The following is a 19,609-nucleotide window of genomic DNA, read 5'->3' as shown; positions in this document are numbered from 1 at the left end:
GAGATTTTTGAGACATGTGTACTTTAAAGATAAACTAAAACCCTCTAAGTTAGATACCTTGAAAAAAATACTATGGTCAATCTTATTTTGTGTTTGAGTTCTAAACCATCAAATTAAGAAGATGATTTCATGTTATTGTCACTTTAAGTGAATATCATGTGGTTTGCTTTGAACAGGTACAGGAGGGCATGTGATTGGAAGTAATCTAACAGAATCAGATGCATTGCTAGAGTCAAGAGAAAATAGTCCATGATCAAATCCAATGGGCAAAGCTTAGGATTTGGGAAAGTTCTTCAGAAAGTGGGCATAGGAAACATATTTTAACATAAAAAAGGCCATATATGACAAACCCACAGCTAACATCATATGCAATGGTGATAACCTGAAAGCATTCCCTCTTAGGTGAAGAACAAGACAAGGATGCTCACTTTTGCCACTTTTATTCAACATAGTTTTGGAAGTCCTAGCCACAGCAATCAGAGAAGAAAAACAAATAAATGGAAACCAAATTGGAAAGGAAGAAGAAAAACTGTCACTGTTTGCAGATGACATGATACTATATATAGAAAATCCTAACTATGCCACAAGAAAACTACTAGAGCTCATCAATGAATTTAATGAAGTTGCAGGATACAAAATTATTATACAGAAATCTATTACATTTCTATACACCACAGCAAAATATCAGAAAGAGAAATTAAGGAAACAATCATATTTACCATTGCATGAAAAAGAATAAAATACCTAGGAGTAAACCTAACTAAAGAGACAAAAGAACTGTACTTGGAAAACTATAAGATGCTGATGAGAGAAAATGGAGATGACACAAACAGATGGAAAGATATACTGTGTTCTTGGATTGGAAGAATCAATATTGTTAAAATGACCATACTATCCAAAGCAATCTATAGATTTAATACAATACTTATCAAATTATCAACAGCATTTTTCACAGAACTAGAATAATTTTTAAATTTGTATAGAAATACAGAAGACCCCAAATAGCCAAAACAATCTTGTGAAAGAAGAATTCACGAGAAGAATCATGCTCCCTGACTTCAGACTATATTACAAAGCTACAGTAAGCAAAACAGTATGTTACTGGCACAAAGACAGACACATAGATCAATGGAACAGGATAGAAAGCCCAGAAATTAACCCACGCACTTATGGCCAATTATTTATGACAAAGGAGATAAAAATGTATACTTGAGAAAAGACAGGCTCTTTAATAAATAGTGCTGGGAAAACTGGACAGCTACATGTAAAAGAATAAAATTAGAACATTCTCTAACACCACGTACAAAAATAAACTCAAAATGGTTTAAAGACCTATATGTAAGACTGAATACTATAAAACTCCTAGAGGAAAACATAGGCAGAACACTATTTGACATAAATTGTAGCAACATTTTTTGTATCTGTCTCCCAGAATAATGGAAACAAAAGTAAAATAAACAAGTGGGACCTAATTAAACTTAAAAGCTTTTGCACAGAGGTGGTGCTATGGCTTCCAGTGGGGCCAGTGTGACCACCACGGGCTCAGTAAATGAAGCTCCAGAAATTCCAGACAACGTGGGAGATCGGCTTTGGGGCATCTACCGTTTTGCCAATAGGACTTCCGGAGGAACTTGATCTTCACTTTGGAACTCTTTGCTGCTGGAGTTTGGCTGGCCAGGAATTTGAATGACATTGAGCTAATGGCATCTCAGCCTGGAGTGTAGCTGTAAAGACACATGGAACCCCTGTGCTGTACTCAAACCTTCCAAAAACAGAGCCTCCAGTCTGTGGCCATCACAAGACTTGCCCTGATGGCAGCTGAAGTTTGATTCAGTTGGGCACCTTTCCATCCCTGCCTGATTTCCTTTTCTTTGCCAAGTCCACTCAGAACACCTTTCTCTGGTCAGCAGGCAGGCTTTAGCTAAAGTGTTTTCCTCCTTTCTGTAAAGTTCTGTACATAGTTCCTAAGTTTCTGCAGGGGATGATCTTTGTGCTTGTCCTGAGGAATAATCTAATGGTATTTTAACAAATAAAAAGACTTTACACACACACACACACACACACACACACACACACAAAGCAAAAAAACAAACAAAAAAATCTTTTGCATAGTAAAGGAAACCATTACCAAAATGAAAAGACAACCTATAGAATGGGAGAAAATATTTGCAAATGACACAACAGATAAGGAGTTAATTTCCAAATATGCAAACAGCTTATATAGCTCAATATCAAAACAAATAAACAACACAATCAAAAAATGAGCAAAAGACACATTTCTCCAAAGAAGACATACAGATAGTCAACAGGCACAGGAAAGATGTACAAAATAGCTAATTTTTAGAGAAATGCAAATCAAAACTACAATGAGGAATCGCCTCACAGCCATCAGAATGGACATCATCAAAAAGTCTATAAATAATAAATGCTGGAGAGGGTGTGGAGAAAAAGAAACTCTCCTACACCATTGATGGGAATATAAATTGGTGCAGCCACTAAGGAGAACAAGGAGGTTCCTTAAAAAACCAAAAAATAGAACTACCATATGATCCAGCAATCTCACTCCTGGGCATATATCCAGAAAGGCTAAGGCTCTAATTTGAAAAGATACAGTACACCCAAATGTTCATAGCGGCAGTATTTACAATAGCCAAAACATGGAAACAACATAAGCATCCATCAAACAGATGAATGGATAAAGAACACGTGATATATATATATATATATAGATGTGCTGAGTGTGAGCTTATGATGGTGATGACAACGGTTTAGCCTTGTGCTCCTGGAGCTATGGGAGTCGTCTGTGTTCCCAGCAGGGACACAGCCTGTCCACAAGGAAGGAAGCCAGACAGATGGACTAGTAAATGCTGCTCCTCCATCTGTGCTCTGATGGCACAGGCTCAGGACATGTCTGCAGTGACAGGCCAGACCACCATAAAACAAACACACAATGGAATATTGCTCAGCCATAAAAAAGAATGAAATACTGTCTGTTCACCAACATGGATGGACCTAGAGATTATCATACTAAGTGAAGTCAAACAGAGAAAGACAAATATCATATGATATTACTTACATGTGCAATCTAAAAAATAGTGCAAATGAATTTATTTACAGAACAGAAATGGACTCACAGACATAGAAAACAAACTTATGGTTACGAAAGGGAAAAGGGGATGGAGAGGACAAATTAGGAGTTTGGAATTAGCAGATACACACTACTATGTATAAAATTGATCAGCAACAAGGTCCTGCCCTATAGCACAGGGAAATATATTCAATACTTTGAAATAACCTATAATGGAAAATAATTTGGAAAAGAATATATATATACTACTGAATCACTTTGCTGTATACCAGAAACTAACACAATGTCATTAAGTCTACTATACTTCAATATAATAAAATTAAAAAAAATAAAGGAATGGCAAATCAAACCCTGTGTTCATAATGGAAACCATTGAGAGTAGGACATGTAATCGAAGGAAAAGCAGGCTTACCAATGTGATTCATGATTGACTGTGAAGTGCAATCACATTCCAGGAGATGTTTCTACACAGGATCTTGCAACTTATTTCCTAGTATTTTGATGAATATTGCCATCAGGCAGGCTATACAGTTTTCTGTGATTGCATAGCACCTTATGTGTGTGTGTGTGTGTGTGTGTGTGTGTGTAAAATAAAAATAAAATTAGCAGTGACTATTAACTATGTTGTCTAATAGACAGTGACAAATGTTTATGTAATGTAAATCTTAACTTCTCTTTTTCATTATATAAGTTTCAGATGTATAGCATTATAATTTGACATTTGTTTGAAATACAAAGTCATCACCACCAGAAATCTAGTTGCCATCCAACACCATAGAGTTGACCCCTTTGGAAACATAGTTTCTTTTAATTGCAGTAATAATAGAATGAATTACAAATATTAGATGGGAAGGAACAGCAAGTAACAAAAGCTTTATATATATAATAAAGAATGAAAAATAAACATGTGAACAATAAAATGATTTCAATATAGAGAAATATAAATGTATTTATGCATATAACCATGAGAATATACATTAAATTATACTGTTTGAGACTTTGAGACTATTTTATGATTTTGATTATACTGTGTACCAAAAAAGAAAGGTAACAAAATGAAGGAATAGAAAAAAAAAATGTATTTTATTTGCCTTTTAGAAAGGTTGATCAATAGGTCTATAAGTTTTCTTGATTTTGGCCCATTAAAGGAAAACAATATATTAAATATGGTTTCAAGTTTCCAGAAAATAATTGCAATATATGTACATTTGGTTTCAAGTTTTATGTGTTCCTACTGAACAAGTTATACTCTAATCAGTCTACCATAGCTGTGCGTCTTTCCTTCCATGCTGCAACAGCTGTAATTCAAGAAAACATCTACTGCCAGCAGAATGTTAAAGTTGATTGGGCCTTAAGGAATGTATATTTCAATCCTAGCAGTTTACATATGAAAGAACTGAGTATCTGAGAGCTTGAGTTATTTTCCAAGGTCATATATCTAGTTAGAAGCTGAATTGGTTACCTTCAAAAATCACTGGATTTGAAACAGAGTTTTTTATGCACAGCCTTAAGGAAATGTAATATTTATACCAGTGAGGAGAAAATTAGAATATCCTTAACCCACCACATGCTTTAAAATTTCATCTCCTTTTACTTTTTTACAAATCTTTAAAATATTTTATAATTTGGTTTACAAACTGACATTTGGCAAAAAGAAACATTTAAAATGGTCTGTTAATTCCCTATGGAAAGGACCGTCATTATTTCACAGTAAAAATTATTTCACAGCTAAAAAAATAGAGATTCCATAAGACAAATGGGCACTAGAGACTTTTCTACTATTTCTACTGAAATCATAGAATCAGGTTTAAGCATTCTTATTTGAATCAATTGTTACCTTTTTTTGGGGGGGGTATTTTAAAATAATTTCCTATGTTTCCTCATTTATTTTCCAGAGTCTAATATAAGCTAAATATGCCATGCAAAGCCCTTATGGTATAAACACATGGGTGAGATTTTGAACTAGAAACATTTCATTATATTGAATTGGGTTTTCTTCTCCAAAAAACTCACTTTTATTTCCTTCTATTAATGAAAAGTCACCTAAGTTCATAAATTGATAATGAATTCCCTAAAGTTACAAATATTATGTCAAATATCCAGATAAAAGTGAAAAAATTAAAATGGATTTGCATGTATGGTTAAAGATCTAACTTGAGAAAAAGACTGGCTGGCTCTGAAATGATACCCAAAGCTAGCTTATCTGCATAAGATCCAGAAATATTGCTTTCTTCTGTCCAGAAAGATGGATTGCTTTGATTGTTAAAAGAATGGGCTTGGGATGACTCAAAGGTAGTTACAAGTATTGTAACTCAGCCTTTAAATGTAGATACTGCTGTTTACGTCAAATAATTTTTGTAGTGATTAAATGACAGTGTATGTAAAGTGCATTACCACGTGTTTAGCACCTGATAACAAACCAGTGTCCCACATTTATTTGCTCTCTTTATATTCTCAAGTTCCTCTGCTAACCTCTACTCATTGAAGTACTGCTACCTTTATTCGACATCTCTTTATAGAAATTCCTAGTGCTCCTGGTGGAGTGAATCATATCTTTCTCTAACTACTTTTTATATGTCGCTTGCACCTCTTTTTGCAGTATTTCCCTCTCCTTGAATACTAAGTTCAGTTATATCTGTGTCTTTTTCAAGAGGAATTGCTCCTGGGAGTGCTGTATCTTATGCAGAATTCTGTCTTATATACAAAGTGTACTTATAGTTGTTCAGTAAACAAACATTTATTCACTGAGTTAAAATAATTAAATATTGCAAAAGAATTAACCCACTGAGATGAGTGTTATGCCATGTCTACATAAATCTATATATCCATTAGCTACAGTCAGGTTTCATTTATTTTCTCAATACATAGCTAGAACATACGTCCTTGTGTTGACAAAACATTGCCATACTTGACAAAGAAGTTTATTAATTTGTGTATGTTGACATTGAATTTAGCCTTCAAGTTTGCATCCACATTATCAAAACATATTGCTCAATTTGTCTACTTTGCATAAAATTTTATTTATATCTATAGTCAATTTTTCAAAGCATTAAATTTAACTTGAAGAGCATAGCCAATATGTTGCTAATAAATTAAAATTCAGTTGGCCAATTCTGGGTGTAACTTTCAGTGTAAAGCTTCTAAGAGGCAATTATAATTCCTAAGACTCTAAGGAGAAATTTATCCTTTGGATCACACATAATAATGACTAAGATTTGTGTTTTGATACTTATAAGAAAAAAATCTATATGCTTTATATTAAAAAGTACATTCTTCAAGTTTCACTTATGTCTTAAATTTTCACTTGAATCTTGTTACATCTGAAGTGACAGGGAAAAAAAATGCTGATTTGACTTTAATCTTAGGTCATTGACAGTCAAAAATATAATCAACATCCAAAACTGAAAAGGAAAGAATAGAATCTTTAGGTTTAAATCCTTAATGTCAAAATATTTGGCTTACTATATAGGAAAATATGAGGAAGCATTAGACCAGGTCTCAGTATCTATTTACTTTAATGTATAATTTAGTATTTGTTTGCTTAGATGGAAGGTATCTTCCTTCAATTATACCAGATTCTGTACTTCCCTAAGTGTTACATGTCATGTTGCTACTCGAGTGCATGAATACAGTTTAATCACCCCTAAGTTTATTTCATAAGAAAGTAAATAATGATCATTTGTGATACGTTTATTACAGGGTGGAAACATCTCCTCAGTAGGTTAAATTTAGGTGTTTTAAAATAAAATACTCCAGATGAATAGGTCATCCTGGGTCATGAATTTGTCTTTTGCCTTTATCTTTTGAACACAAAATTTATTTCTCTATAATCAGGAACAGATATTTAAATTACTTTTGTGGGACTAATTAGATATGAACCAATATAAATATTTTAAGCATAATTAAGTAATATTTTTCATTGTATAAATCTATAAAACTTAAGGTTTAGTTTGGGGAGTTTTCATAGCAGCAAGAAAGGAGGAGCAGTTTTCCTGAATATCTTATTATTTATCCATATCAAAATTATATCTCCTAATAGATTGCTTTTCAAAGGGCATAAATGAATTCCTTAGTGCCTATTATATACTTAACCTTCGTTTGCTCAATATCTTAACTTTACAAAACTATGTTACCCCTCTATAGCTCAGAAAAATCAAAAGTACAGCACTGACCAGAAAAATCTACAAAGGGGAATAGTTTATAGCAATGAATAGACACGGTAGCATGTGTTAATAACCAGGTGTTATACTCAGAAACTGAAGACAATCTCGTAATAAGAACTTCTAAAGCAAAGTTAGGGATAGAGAAAATTAACTGACATTGCATACTTGGGTTGCTTTAATTTGCTCAACCTTATGTTTTACACACCATAGATGTCTCAGTCTAGTATTTCCTTCACTTCTAACTGATGACTATATTTAAATTATTTGTTATTTTAACTGAGCATCTGCAAGATATTGAGCATGCATATGTACATGAACATATATGTATATATGACACTTCTAATATTAAATCCTTATGTACATACATATAAAATTTCTAATTTTGTCATTTTTCACATAGGTATTTATATACAAAAGAATTAATTATGAGATAGAAAACCAGTAAAATGATATTATATACCTTTAAAATGTGAAAAACACAGCTAACATTTCAAATGCACTTTTCTATAAGTACATGAGTTTAAAAGTAAAGAAATTACTTTTTAACAATATCACACTTGTTTGAACAAATCAAATGCACACAAAATTTAGACGCAGGAAATGCTAAGCCTGTTGATTAAAGCCTTTAAGTGCTGTAGGAAACTCAAATTTAATTTCAGTGCAAGTTTTGTACAATTACTATATATTAACAATCATTAGGTATGGGATATTATTTTCTAATAATTCTGTATTAGGCACCCAATACAGATTTGATTTTTTATATAAAAGCACAGGTGATTTTTGGTGCTTGATTTCTAATATATGTAATAGAAGCTATAAACACATTATTTTTTATATTTGCATAGCATAGCTATGAAGTATTACATTAAACTTTCATATTTAACTTGGTATTGCATTATCAATAATTTTTAATTTATTTTTCTGTATTTTCCAAATGTTATATGATTAAGCATACATGACTTTAATAATCAGAATAGAACTTTTTCTCTACAGAAAAAAATTTAATATAAAAACAGTTTTCTGTAAAGACTGTCCTCTCATTCAGTGTCTTGCTGGGAAGCCCTGAATGGCAGCATGCTTGCCGCTGCCTTCAGGTTGATCACTTCCAGCGTATGTTCCATTGTCCCTCTTCGCTTGAGTACAGATTATGTATTTGGAGTGATTTTGTGTTGATATGCACAACAACTCAACTTCTAATTAGTTTCGTGAATAAGAAAATTACATGTAAAGGACATTCTGGACAAAATGAAGAGAATTACCAACATGCAGACTATCTAGATTATCAAGGGTGTATTGTTTTAACTCAAAGTACTATTACCTTATAAATAAGAATGATGACATTGACTATGTTTGTTAATGAGGCTCAAGTTTCTTACTATTTTCTATCTGTAAACAAAATAATAAGCACAATTTTGCATTGTGATGAAGTTTTGTTAACATTACATATGATATTTGTAGAATTATTCTTTCAAGTAATCTGCAACAGGTAAATTTGGGATTGCACTTGGCCACTCATCATGCAAATTTAAATGAAAATCTTATTAAAAACAACCCAAAACAAACTTCCTCATTATTCTCTTCTCCAAAATAGAATAAATTGCCTAATTTGTGAGTCACCTAATTTGACTAAAAATTATTTAAATGTTCTGTTAGCTATTCTGAGTTTACATCATACAAACAGAAAATTTTTTTCATTCCTCTTATTTGTATTCTTATCCTTAGTGTTAAAGTGCATTTATTCACAGCCTTTGGATTATACTTTCTGTTTTAAGCAAAACATCTGTGTGTTACCACCCGCCTACAACCACCCCTGCAAAAATGTGAATTCTGGCAAGCTAACAAAAACAAACTGACACGCCAGATATGCATAGCTGTAGGGGGGCCGAGGTCTTCCATCTGTGGTGCTTACGGTCATTTGACAAAGGTTATGTAGGTTGGAATAATACGTGCAAGGCAAAATTAAATAAAATTAAAAACCTAACTTTATGATCTTGAATTTTGCATACTTGGGTTGCTTTAGTTTGCTCAACCTTATGTTTTACACACCTTTAATTTGTCACTTTCATAAAATTTTTATTCTTTTTTTGTTCTTTAGAGGGGTTAATGTATTTCCTTCTATTTTCTTGAAACTTTCCAATCAATGTGATAAAATTTTAAGTGTTAACTTCTAACTATGAGCTTTTAGTTTTTTTCTTTAGCATATTTTAACCGTAGAGGAATCTCCCCATTATATAGCACTGGTTCGGGCATCCCAGACTGCTATCAGGATGGTTTCACTTTGATTGTGATGACCTAAAGTCTATCAATTAATTATAAAGTTCTTCTAATTATAAGAAGTTTTATTTTAAAGAGGCTTTCAGTGCATAATAGGAAATTAAGTATTTACATCTGCATAAATGACAAAGCCCTCCTAAGCTATATTATATAACTTAATTTAAAATATTTATTTCTGTCATTCATTTTCAAAAAATAAGTATTCAATCAAATGACATTTATTTTTCTAACTTATGTAAAAGTGATTAAAATGTGTAAATTAAACTCAATGCCTTATTTTTTCACATTTATAAGGTAGAAGTATTTCTCATTTTTGCTAAAAATTTTATAATAGAAAAGTAATTTAAATATAAGCAGCTAAGCCTAATGTCTGTATATACATTTTCAAGAAATCATGAATGAGTTTTCTTTTCTCTGGCAATCTGCAGCAACATGAGCATCCTAGTCAGATCCCATTTGAATAAAATTTAATTTGATTGAGGTATAATTTGCAGTAAATAAAATCCATATATTTTAACTGAACAATGTGATGATTTTAACAAATGCATATCCCCATGTAATTACCACCACAACAGTCAAGATATAGAATATTTCTAGCACCACAAAACATTGCCTCATGTAACTCTGATGTCAATTACTTCCTTACCTCTCCCAATCTCTGGCCCAGCTAACAGTGAACTGCATAACTATTGTCTGGCAACATACGTTAGTTGTACCTCATTTAGAATTTCATATAAATATGTATTTGGTTTTGTTTGTTTGGTTTGTTTTGTTATGCTTTTTGCCATGGCATTTTAAAAACATGTTTTATATGTATTTGTATGTCTGTAATTTTATGTATCTTGTATGTATTATGAATGTACTTTTAGTGAAATTTTTTATTAGGTATCAACCATTTGTTTCTAAAAGAGTGCTGAATAATATACCATTGTATGGCTATAAAGCAGTCTATTCACTTTTTGCTGAACATTTTTTCCAGTTTTGATTACTATGCATAAAATTATTGTGAATATGACCTGTGTACAGTTCATGTAGATTTGTGTTTTCATTTCTTTTGGGTAACTATCTAGGAGTAAAATTATTAGGTTATATAATATTTATGTTTAATTTTCTTTTTTTAAGTACTAAATGGTTTCCAAAAGTGTGTGTATCATTTTCTACTACTATTAGAATAGATGAGTGTTCCAGTTGCTCCTGGTCCTTGTGGTGTCCATCTTTTTATTTGCAGTCATTTTAGTGGGTCTTTAGTGGGTCATCAGTGGTTCTGATTTGTATTTTGTTGATAACTAGAATTTCAAGTATGTTTTCATGTAATTATAGGATATGTACATTGATATATGTCATTTGTAAAGTGTCCATTTATATCTATTGCCCATTTTAATGCATTTTTATCATATTAGCTAATTGTAAAAGTTTTTTTTTAATATCTTCTAGATTGCAAATCTTTGTCTTTATACATTCTGGATTGTAGTCCTTTGTACCCTGTATATTGATTTTAATTTTTTCAAGTTCAAATTACTGTTTATTCTATAGTTAGCATTTTTTGTGGCTTGTCAAAGAAATATTTGCCTATACCAAGTCCACAAAGATCTTTCTTTTGATTTCATCAATATATTTTATATTTTGAGCTTTTACATTTGCAATATATTTTGTCTATGCTGAGAAGTAAAGGTTGAAAGGTTCACTTCCAGCTTTCAAGTGTAGATTTGGTTGGACTAGTACCATTTGTTGAAAAAAATGTAATCTTTTTCTTTTAATTTAATCTTGAATTTCACTGAAAATTAATTAACCTTGTACAGGCCTATTTATAGTATCTTCATTCTCTTTCATTGGTTTACATGCCTACCTTAACATCTATTTCACATTATTTTGATTCCAGTGATTTTATAGTAACACTTAAAAAAGTAAATCCTCCAAACTTTTCTTCATTTTAAGAAAAAAATTTTGGTTACTACAAATTCTTTGGATTTCCATGTGTACTTTGGAGTCATCTCCATTTCCAAGGAATACCTCTGAGAATGTGATTGGAATTATATAGAATCTACAGGTAAATTTGGAGAGAATCAACATGTAAACAATACTGATTCTTTAAACTCATGAATATTTTGTTTTTAGAATATATATCTTGCTTATATTTAAATTTAATCTTACATTTCATATTGATGATTTGTAAATGGTACTCTTTTAAAATTAATTTTCAATTGTTTATTGCTAGCATGTAGACATATAACTGGTTTTTATAGTGACATGATGTCTTGTGTCCTTGATAACTGTTTCTCCTAAATTCATACAGTCAGAGAAAAAAGAAAAATGAAAAACAGAACTATTCCCAATGAAAATAACAAGAGAAATCTCCTGAAAGAATAATAAAACAGACCTCTTCAGTCTACCAGACCCTGAATTCAAAAAGGAGGTAATAATATGCTGAAGGAATTAAGAAAGACATAGAAATGTGGATCATTATAACAAGGAACTAGAAACAATAAACAGGAGGCAATTAAAATCAGACAAATTAATTTTCCAAGATGAAAACTAAGCTAAAGACAATAAATAGCAAACTAAATAATGAAGAAGAATGGATAAGTGACCTGGAAGACAGAATAATGAAAATCACCCAGTCAGAACAGCAGACAGAAAAACAAATGAAAATTGACAGCAAAAGACGAGATCTATGGAATAACATAAAGCCAATACACATATAATAGAAATCTCAGAAGAAGAAGAAAGAGAAAAGAGCATCAAAAAAGTATTTGAAGTAATTATGGTTGAAAACTTCCCAAAGTGAAAGAAGGAAACAGATATCCAGGTAAAGGAAGCACAGAGGATTCCAAACAAAATGAATCCAAACAACATACTCCAAGACATATCACAAGTAAAATGGCAAAAGTTAAAGAGAGGATTCTAAAGGCAGTAAGAGAAAAACAAAGACTCAGTTACAAGGGAACCCCCCCTAAGGCTACTGGCTGACTTCTCCACAGAAACTTTGCAGGCCAGAAGGGAGTGGCTAGATATATTGAAAGCCCTGAAAGGAAATAATATACAACCTAGGATACTCTACCCAGCAAGATTTTCATTTAGAATAGAAGGAAATATAAATAATTTCAAGCAAAAACTTAAAAAATACAGCAATACTAAATCTATTTTAAAAAAACATATTGAAAGGTATTCTCTAAATAGAAAAGAAGCAAGAGTATATAGGAAAGGAAAAAATTACAACAGGAAAGGTAAATATATAAAAGGATTAAAGAGCACTTCAATAAGCCAGTATATAGATTAAAAGACAGTCAAAAAATTATGTGTAAGAGAATATAACTACAGTGAAAAGAAAAAGGATAAACATGAAGATGTAAAATAGGGCATCAAATTACAAAATGGTGGGGGGAGAGAGTAAGAATATCTAGATCATTTAGAGTGTGTTTGAGACCAGTCTAAAGCAAGTAGATACAGTTATGGTTAACATACTTGAAAACCAGGGTAACCACAAAATAAAAACATACAATAGAGTTACAAAAGCCAAAAAGAAAATGAACTCAAGCATAATACAAAAGAAAACCATCAAACCACAAAGGAAAAAAAAATAAGAAAGGAACAAAGAAGAAATACAAAATCAACTAAAAAACAAGGTTTAAAATGGCAATAGATACTTATCAATAATTACTTTAAATGTTAATGAACTAAATACTCCAATCAAATGACATAGATTTGCATTCCTCACACTGATCAGAATGGCTATAATCAAAAATTCTAGGAACAATAAATGCTGGAGAGGGTGTGGAGAAAAGGGAACCCTCCTGAACTGTTGGTGGGAATGTAAATTGATATGGCCACTATGGAGAATGGTATGGAGGTTCCTTAAAAATCTAAAAATAGAACTGCTATATGAACCAGCAATCCCACCACAGGTCATATACCCTGAGAAAATCATAATTCAAAAAGATACATGTACCATAATGTTCAATGCAACACTATTTACAATAGCCAGGACATGGAAGTAACCTAAATGTCCATCAACAGATAAATGGATAAAGAAGATGTGGCACATATATACAATGGAATATTACTCAGCCATAAAAAGGAATGAAATTGAGTTATTTGTAGTGAGGTGGATGGACCTAGACTCTGTCACACAGAGTGAAGTAAGAAAGAGAAAAAAAAATACTGTATGTTAATGTATATATATGGAATGTAAAAAAAATGGTATTGATGAACCTAGTGGCAGGACAAGAATAAAGATGCAAACATAGAGAATGGACTTGAGGACACAGAGGGGGAAGGGGAAGCTGGGACGAAGTGAGAGAGTAGCATTGATAAATATATACACTAACAAATGTAAAATATTTGGCTAGTGGGAAGCTGCTGCATAACAAGGAGATCAACTCAATGCTTGGAGATGACCTAGAGGGGTGGTATAGGGATCCTCAAGAGGGAGGGGATATGGTGATATATGTATAAATACAGCTGATTCACTTTGTTGTACAGCAAAAATTGGCACAAGATTGTAAAGCAATTATACTCCAATATTAGATTTGAAGAAAAAAAAAAAGACATAGAGTGGCAGATTGGATGATAAAACAAGAACTACAATAGGCTGCCTACAGGAGACCCACTTTAGGACAAAGTACACATATAGATTGATAGTACAGAGATGGAAAAAGATATTTCTTGAAAACGGAAATGAAAATAATCAGGGGTAGCAATACTCATATCAAACAAAATAGACTTTAAAATAAAGGCCACAAAGAAAGACAAAAAAGGACATCATATCATGATAAAAGGATTAATACAAGAAGAGGATATCACACCCATTAACATATACACACCCAATTTAGGAGCACCTAAACACATAAAACAAATATTGACAAACATGAAGGGAGAATTGATGAGAATACAATAATACTAGGAGATTTTAACACCTCACTGACATCAATGGACAGATGTTCCAGACAGAAAATGAATAAGGCAACAGAGATCCTGAATGATACCATAGGAGAGCTAGATTATTTGATATCTACAGGACCCTACATCCAAAAAAACAAAACAAAACAAAACAAAACAAAAAACACATTCTTTTCAAGTGCACATGGAACGTTCTCTAGGATATACTGCATATAGGACACAAAACAGTCCTCAACAAATTTAGGAGGATAGAAATTATTTTAAGCATCTTTTCTGAACACAATGGCATGAAACTAGAAATTAACCACAGGAAGAGAAACAAGAAAAATATTATATGGAGACTATACAACATGCTACTAAAAAACGAGTCAATGATGAAATCAAAGAGGAAACTTAGCCTTGAGGCAAATGCCAATGAAAACACATACAACCATACAAAATCTATGGGATGCAACAAAAAGAGTTCTTAGAGGGGTGTTCATAGCAATACAAACCTTTCTCAAAATATAAGAAAAATCACATGTAAACAACCTAACCTACCACCTAAAAAATATACTAGAAAAACAAACAAACAAACAAAACCTAAAGTCAGCAGAAGGAAGGAAATAATAAACATCAGAGAGAAAATAAATAAAATAGGGATAAAAAAGAAAAAACACAATAAAACCAAGATCTGTTTTTTGGAAAGGGTAAACAAAATTCTGGCTAGGCTCACCAAGAAGGAAAGAAAGAGGACCCAAATAAACAAAATAAGAAATGAAAGAGGAAAAATAACAACTGACACTACATAAATAAATAAATAAGAAATTATGAACAGTTATGTGACAACAAAATGGACAACCTAGAAGAAATGAACAAGTTCTTAGAACCATACACCCTGCCTAAACTGAATCAAGAAGAAACACATAATTTGAATATACTGATCACTAGAAGTGAAATAGAATTTGTAATAATAATAAAAAAAAAAAAAAAAAAAAACTCCCTGCAAACAAAAGTCTGGAACTGGCTGGCTTCATTGGGGAATTCTGTCAAACATACAAAGAAGAATTTACACTTATTCTTCTCAAACTCTTTCAAAATTTTGAAGAGGTGGGAATATTCCAAAATCATTCTATGAAGCCCTATCACCTTGGTACCAAAACCAAAGACTCTACCAAAAAAAGAAATTTACATGTTGATAACTTTGATGAATATACATGCAAAAATCCTCAAAAAATATTAGCAAACCAAATCCAATAACATATAAAAAAGATCATACACCATGATCAAGTTGGATTCATTCCAGGGTCACAAAGATGTTTCAACATATACAAATCAATCAATGTGATAAACCACCTCAACAAAAGAAAAGATAAAAACTACATGATCACAGTAGATGCAGAAAAAGCATTTGATAAAATTCAACATTCATTCATGATAAACACTCTTGCCAAAGTGTGTATAGAGTGAACATACCACAACATAATAAAAGACATTTATGACAAACCCACAACCAACATAATATTAAATGGTAAAAAGCTGAAAGCCTTCCCACTAAAATCTGGAACAAGACAAGAATGCCCACTCCTGCCACTTCCATTCAACATAGCATTGGAAGTGTTAGCACAGAAAGCAGACAAGAAAAAGAAATAAAAGGTATTCAAATCAGAAGGGAAGAGGTAAAATTGTCATTATATGCAGATGACAAGATACTCTATATAGAAAACCCTAAAGGTTCCACACAAAAACTATTAGATAAATTCAGCCAGGTAGCAGGATACAAGATTAATATACATAGATCTATTGCATTTCTTTACATGAATAAAACATCAGAAAGAGGAAGTTTAAAAAAAATCCTGTTTAAAATTACATAAAAAAATACTTAGGAATAAATCTAACCAAAGAAGTCAAAGACATACTCTGAAAACTAAAATACTGATAAAGGATATCAAAGATGATTCAAGGAAATGGAACAATGTCCCATGCTCCTGGACTGGAAGGGTTAATATAGTTAAAATGGCCATACTACCCAAAGCAATCTACAGATTTAATGGGATCCCTATCAAATTACCTATGACATGTTTCATTGAACTAGAACAAATAATCCTAAAATCTACATGGAAACACAAAAGACCAGAATTGCCGAAGCAATACTGAAGAAAAAGAACAAAGCTGGAGACATAACCCTCCTAGACTTCAGAAATTACTACAAAACTACAGTAATCAAAACAGCATGGTATTGACACAAAAACAGACATGTAGATCAAACGAACAGAATATAGTCCCAAAATAAACCCAAACAGGTTCATCTGTATCATTTTTCTTGATTCTAGAAATAGAGACACAGATGTAGAGAACAAAAGTATGGACACCGAGGGGGGAAAGGAGGGGGTAGGATGAATTGGGAGATTGGGATATATACACTAATATGTATAAAACAGATGAGAACCTGCTGTATAGCACAAGGAACTCTACTACTTTGCTGTCCAGTAGAAACTAACACAACATTGTAAGACAACTATAACCCCCCCCACACACACACAAAAAAGAAATAAACCCACACACCTCTGGTCAATTAATCTCTTTTTTTTTAGCTCTTTATTGGAATATAATTGCTTCATACTCTTGTACCAGTTTTTGAGGTACACCAAAGTAAATCAGCTGTATTTATACACATATCCCCATATTCCCTCCCTCCTGTGACTCCCTCCTATCCTCCTCATCCTGGCCCTCTAAGGCTTCATCCATCATCAAGTTGATCTCCCTTTGTTATACAGCAACGTTCCACTGGCTATCTATTTTACAGTTGGTAGTATATATATGTCTATGCTACTCTCTCACTTCATCCTAGCTTCCCCTTCATCCCCTGCCACCCCCCACCCCAACCTCATGTCCTCCAGTCCATTCTCTCATCTGCATCCTTATTCTTGTCCTGCCCCTGGGTTCATCAGTACCATTTTTTTTTTTTTTTTTTAGGTTCTGTATATATGAGTTAGCATACAATATTTCTTTTTCTCTTTCTGGCTTACTTCACTCTGTATGATAGACTCTTGGTCTATCCACCTTATTACATATAGCTCCATTTCATTCCTTTTTATAGCTGAGTAATATTCCATTGTATACACATATGCCACATCTTCTTTATCCATTCATTTGTTGGTGGGCATTTTGGTTGCTTCCATGTCCTGGCTATTGTAAATAGTGTTGCAATAAACATTATGGTACATGTTTCTTTGGGGATTATGGTTTTCTCTGGGCATATGCCCAGTAGTGGGATTACTGGGTCATATGGTAGTTTTATTTTTAGTTTTTTAAGGAACCTCCAAACTGTTTTCCATAGTGGCTGTGCCAACTTACATTCCCACCAACAGTGCAGGAGAGTTCCCTTTTCTTCAGACCCTCCCCAGCGTTTGTTGTTTCTAGATTTTTTGATAATGGCCATTCTGACCAGTGTGAAGTGATACCTCATTGTGGTTTTGACTTGCATTTCAATTAATCTTAAATGAAGGAACCAAGAATATACAATAGAGAAAAGACAGTTTCTTTAGCAATTGGTACTGGGAGAGCAGGACAGCAGCATGTAAACCATTGAAGATAGAACGTTCCCTCACACTATACACAAAAATAAATTCAAAATGGCTTAAAGATTTAAATATAAGACAAGACACCATAAAACTGCTAGAAGAGAACGTAGGCAAAACATTCTCTGACATAAATCTTAGCAATGTTTCTTAGATCAGTCTCTGAAGGCAAAAGAAATGAAAGCAAAAATAAACAAATTGGAACCAAACAAACTTATAAGGTTTTGCACCCCAAGGAAAACCATAAACAAAACAAAAAGACAATCTAAGGACTGGGAGAAAATATTTACAAACAATGCAATCAATAAGGGCTTAATTTCTGAAATATATAAGCAGATCATAAAACTCAATAACAAAAAACAACCCAATTGAAAAATGGTCAGAACACCAAAGTAGACATTTCTCCAAAGAAGACATACAGATGGTCAATAGGCACATGAAAAGATGCTCCACATTGCTAATTATTGGAGAACTGCATATCAAAACTACAATGAGGTATCACCTCACACTGGTCAGAATGATTATCATCCAAAAATAATAAATGCTGGAGAGGGTGTGGGGGAAAAGGAAACGCTTCTACACTGTTGGTGAGAATGTATATTGGTGCAGCCACTATGGAGAATAAAATTAGAGTTACCATATGATCCAGCATATATCCAGAAAGGAAAAGCAGCTCTAGTTTTAAAAGATACATGCATCCCAATGTCTATGTCAGCACTATTTACAATAGCCAAGACATGGAAGCAACCTAAATGTCCATCAACAGAGGAGTGGATAAAGAAAATGTGTATTATATGTGAGTGTGTGTGTGTGTGTGTGTGTACATATACACACAATATAATATTACTCAGCCATAAAAAAGAATGAAATCATGCCATTTGCAGCAACATGGACGGACCTAGAGATTATCATACTGAGTGAAGTAAGTCAGACAAAGACAAATATCATATCACTTACATGCGGAATCTAAAAAAAATATAGTACAAATGAACTTATTTACAAAACAGGAACAGACTCACAGACATAGAAAATAGATTTATGGTTACCAAAGGAAAGGGGGCAGTAAGGATAAATTAGGAGTATGGTATTAAGAGATGCACACCACTATATATAAAATAAACATATTTACTATATAGCACAGGGATCACCATGCAGTACACTTGAAACTAATACAATATTGTAAATCTACTTTACTTCAATAAAAAAATAGACATATTTTTAATCTCCAGGTTTTTTCATTTTTAACATTTTCTTTTTTTCTACTTGTGTTCATATTTTCTTATATTATTTCAACATATTTAAAATCAGTGTTTTGAAATCTTTCTTATTTTCAAGTTTGTTTCTATTGATTGGTTGTTGTCCCTATTATGGGTGATATTTATTTATTCTCTTTTTCTCTTCCTCTCTCACATGCCTCATACTTTTAATTAGATGCCAGAAACTGTAACTGTTACATTGTTGAGTATCCTTTACTCTTTGCCTACCCACTATGCTGGGTTTGGAATGGACTCAAGGTTACCTCCATCTTCTTTCCATCACAAATAACACTGAAATGAGCACTCTTAAACATATTCCCTCATGAATCACTGTGAAAATTTATCTGGAAAATATCCCCAGGAATGTTATTT

General features: G+C 32.5%; 1 pseudogene; it reads left to right on the top strand.

Annotated features, from left to right (window-relative positions):
* The first annotated feature begins 1,506 nt into the window (after window positions 1-1,506).
* Window positions 1,507-1,724, top strand: LOC130856075 (mitochondrial import receptor subunit TOM6 homolog; annotated as a pseudogene).
* Window positions 1,725-19,609: the final 17,885 nt, after the last annotated feature.

This window comes from Hippopotamus amphibius, chromosome 6 (assembly GCF_030028045.1).
Source record: "Hippopotamus amphibius kiboko isolate mHipAmp2 chromosome 6, mHipAmp2.hap2, whole genome shotgun sequence".
NCBI classification, from domain to species: Eukaryota; Metazoa; Chordata; class Mammalia; order Artiodactyla; family Hippopotamidae; genus Hippopotamus; species Hippopotamus amphibius.
This window is presented reverse-complemented; position numbering and strand designations above follow the sequence as displayed.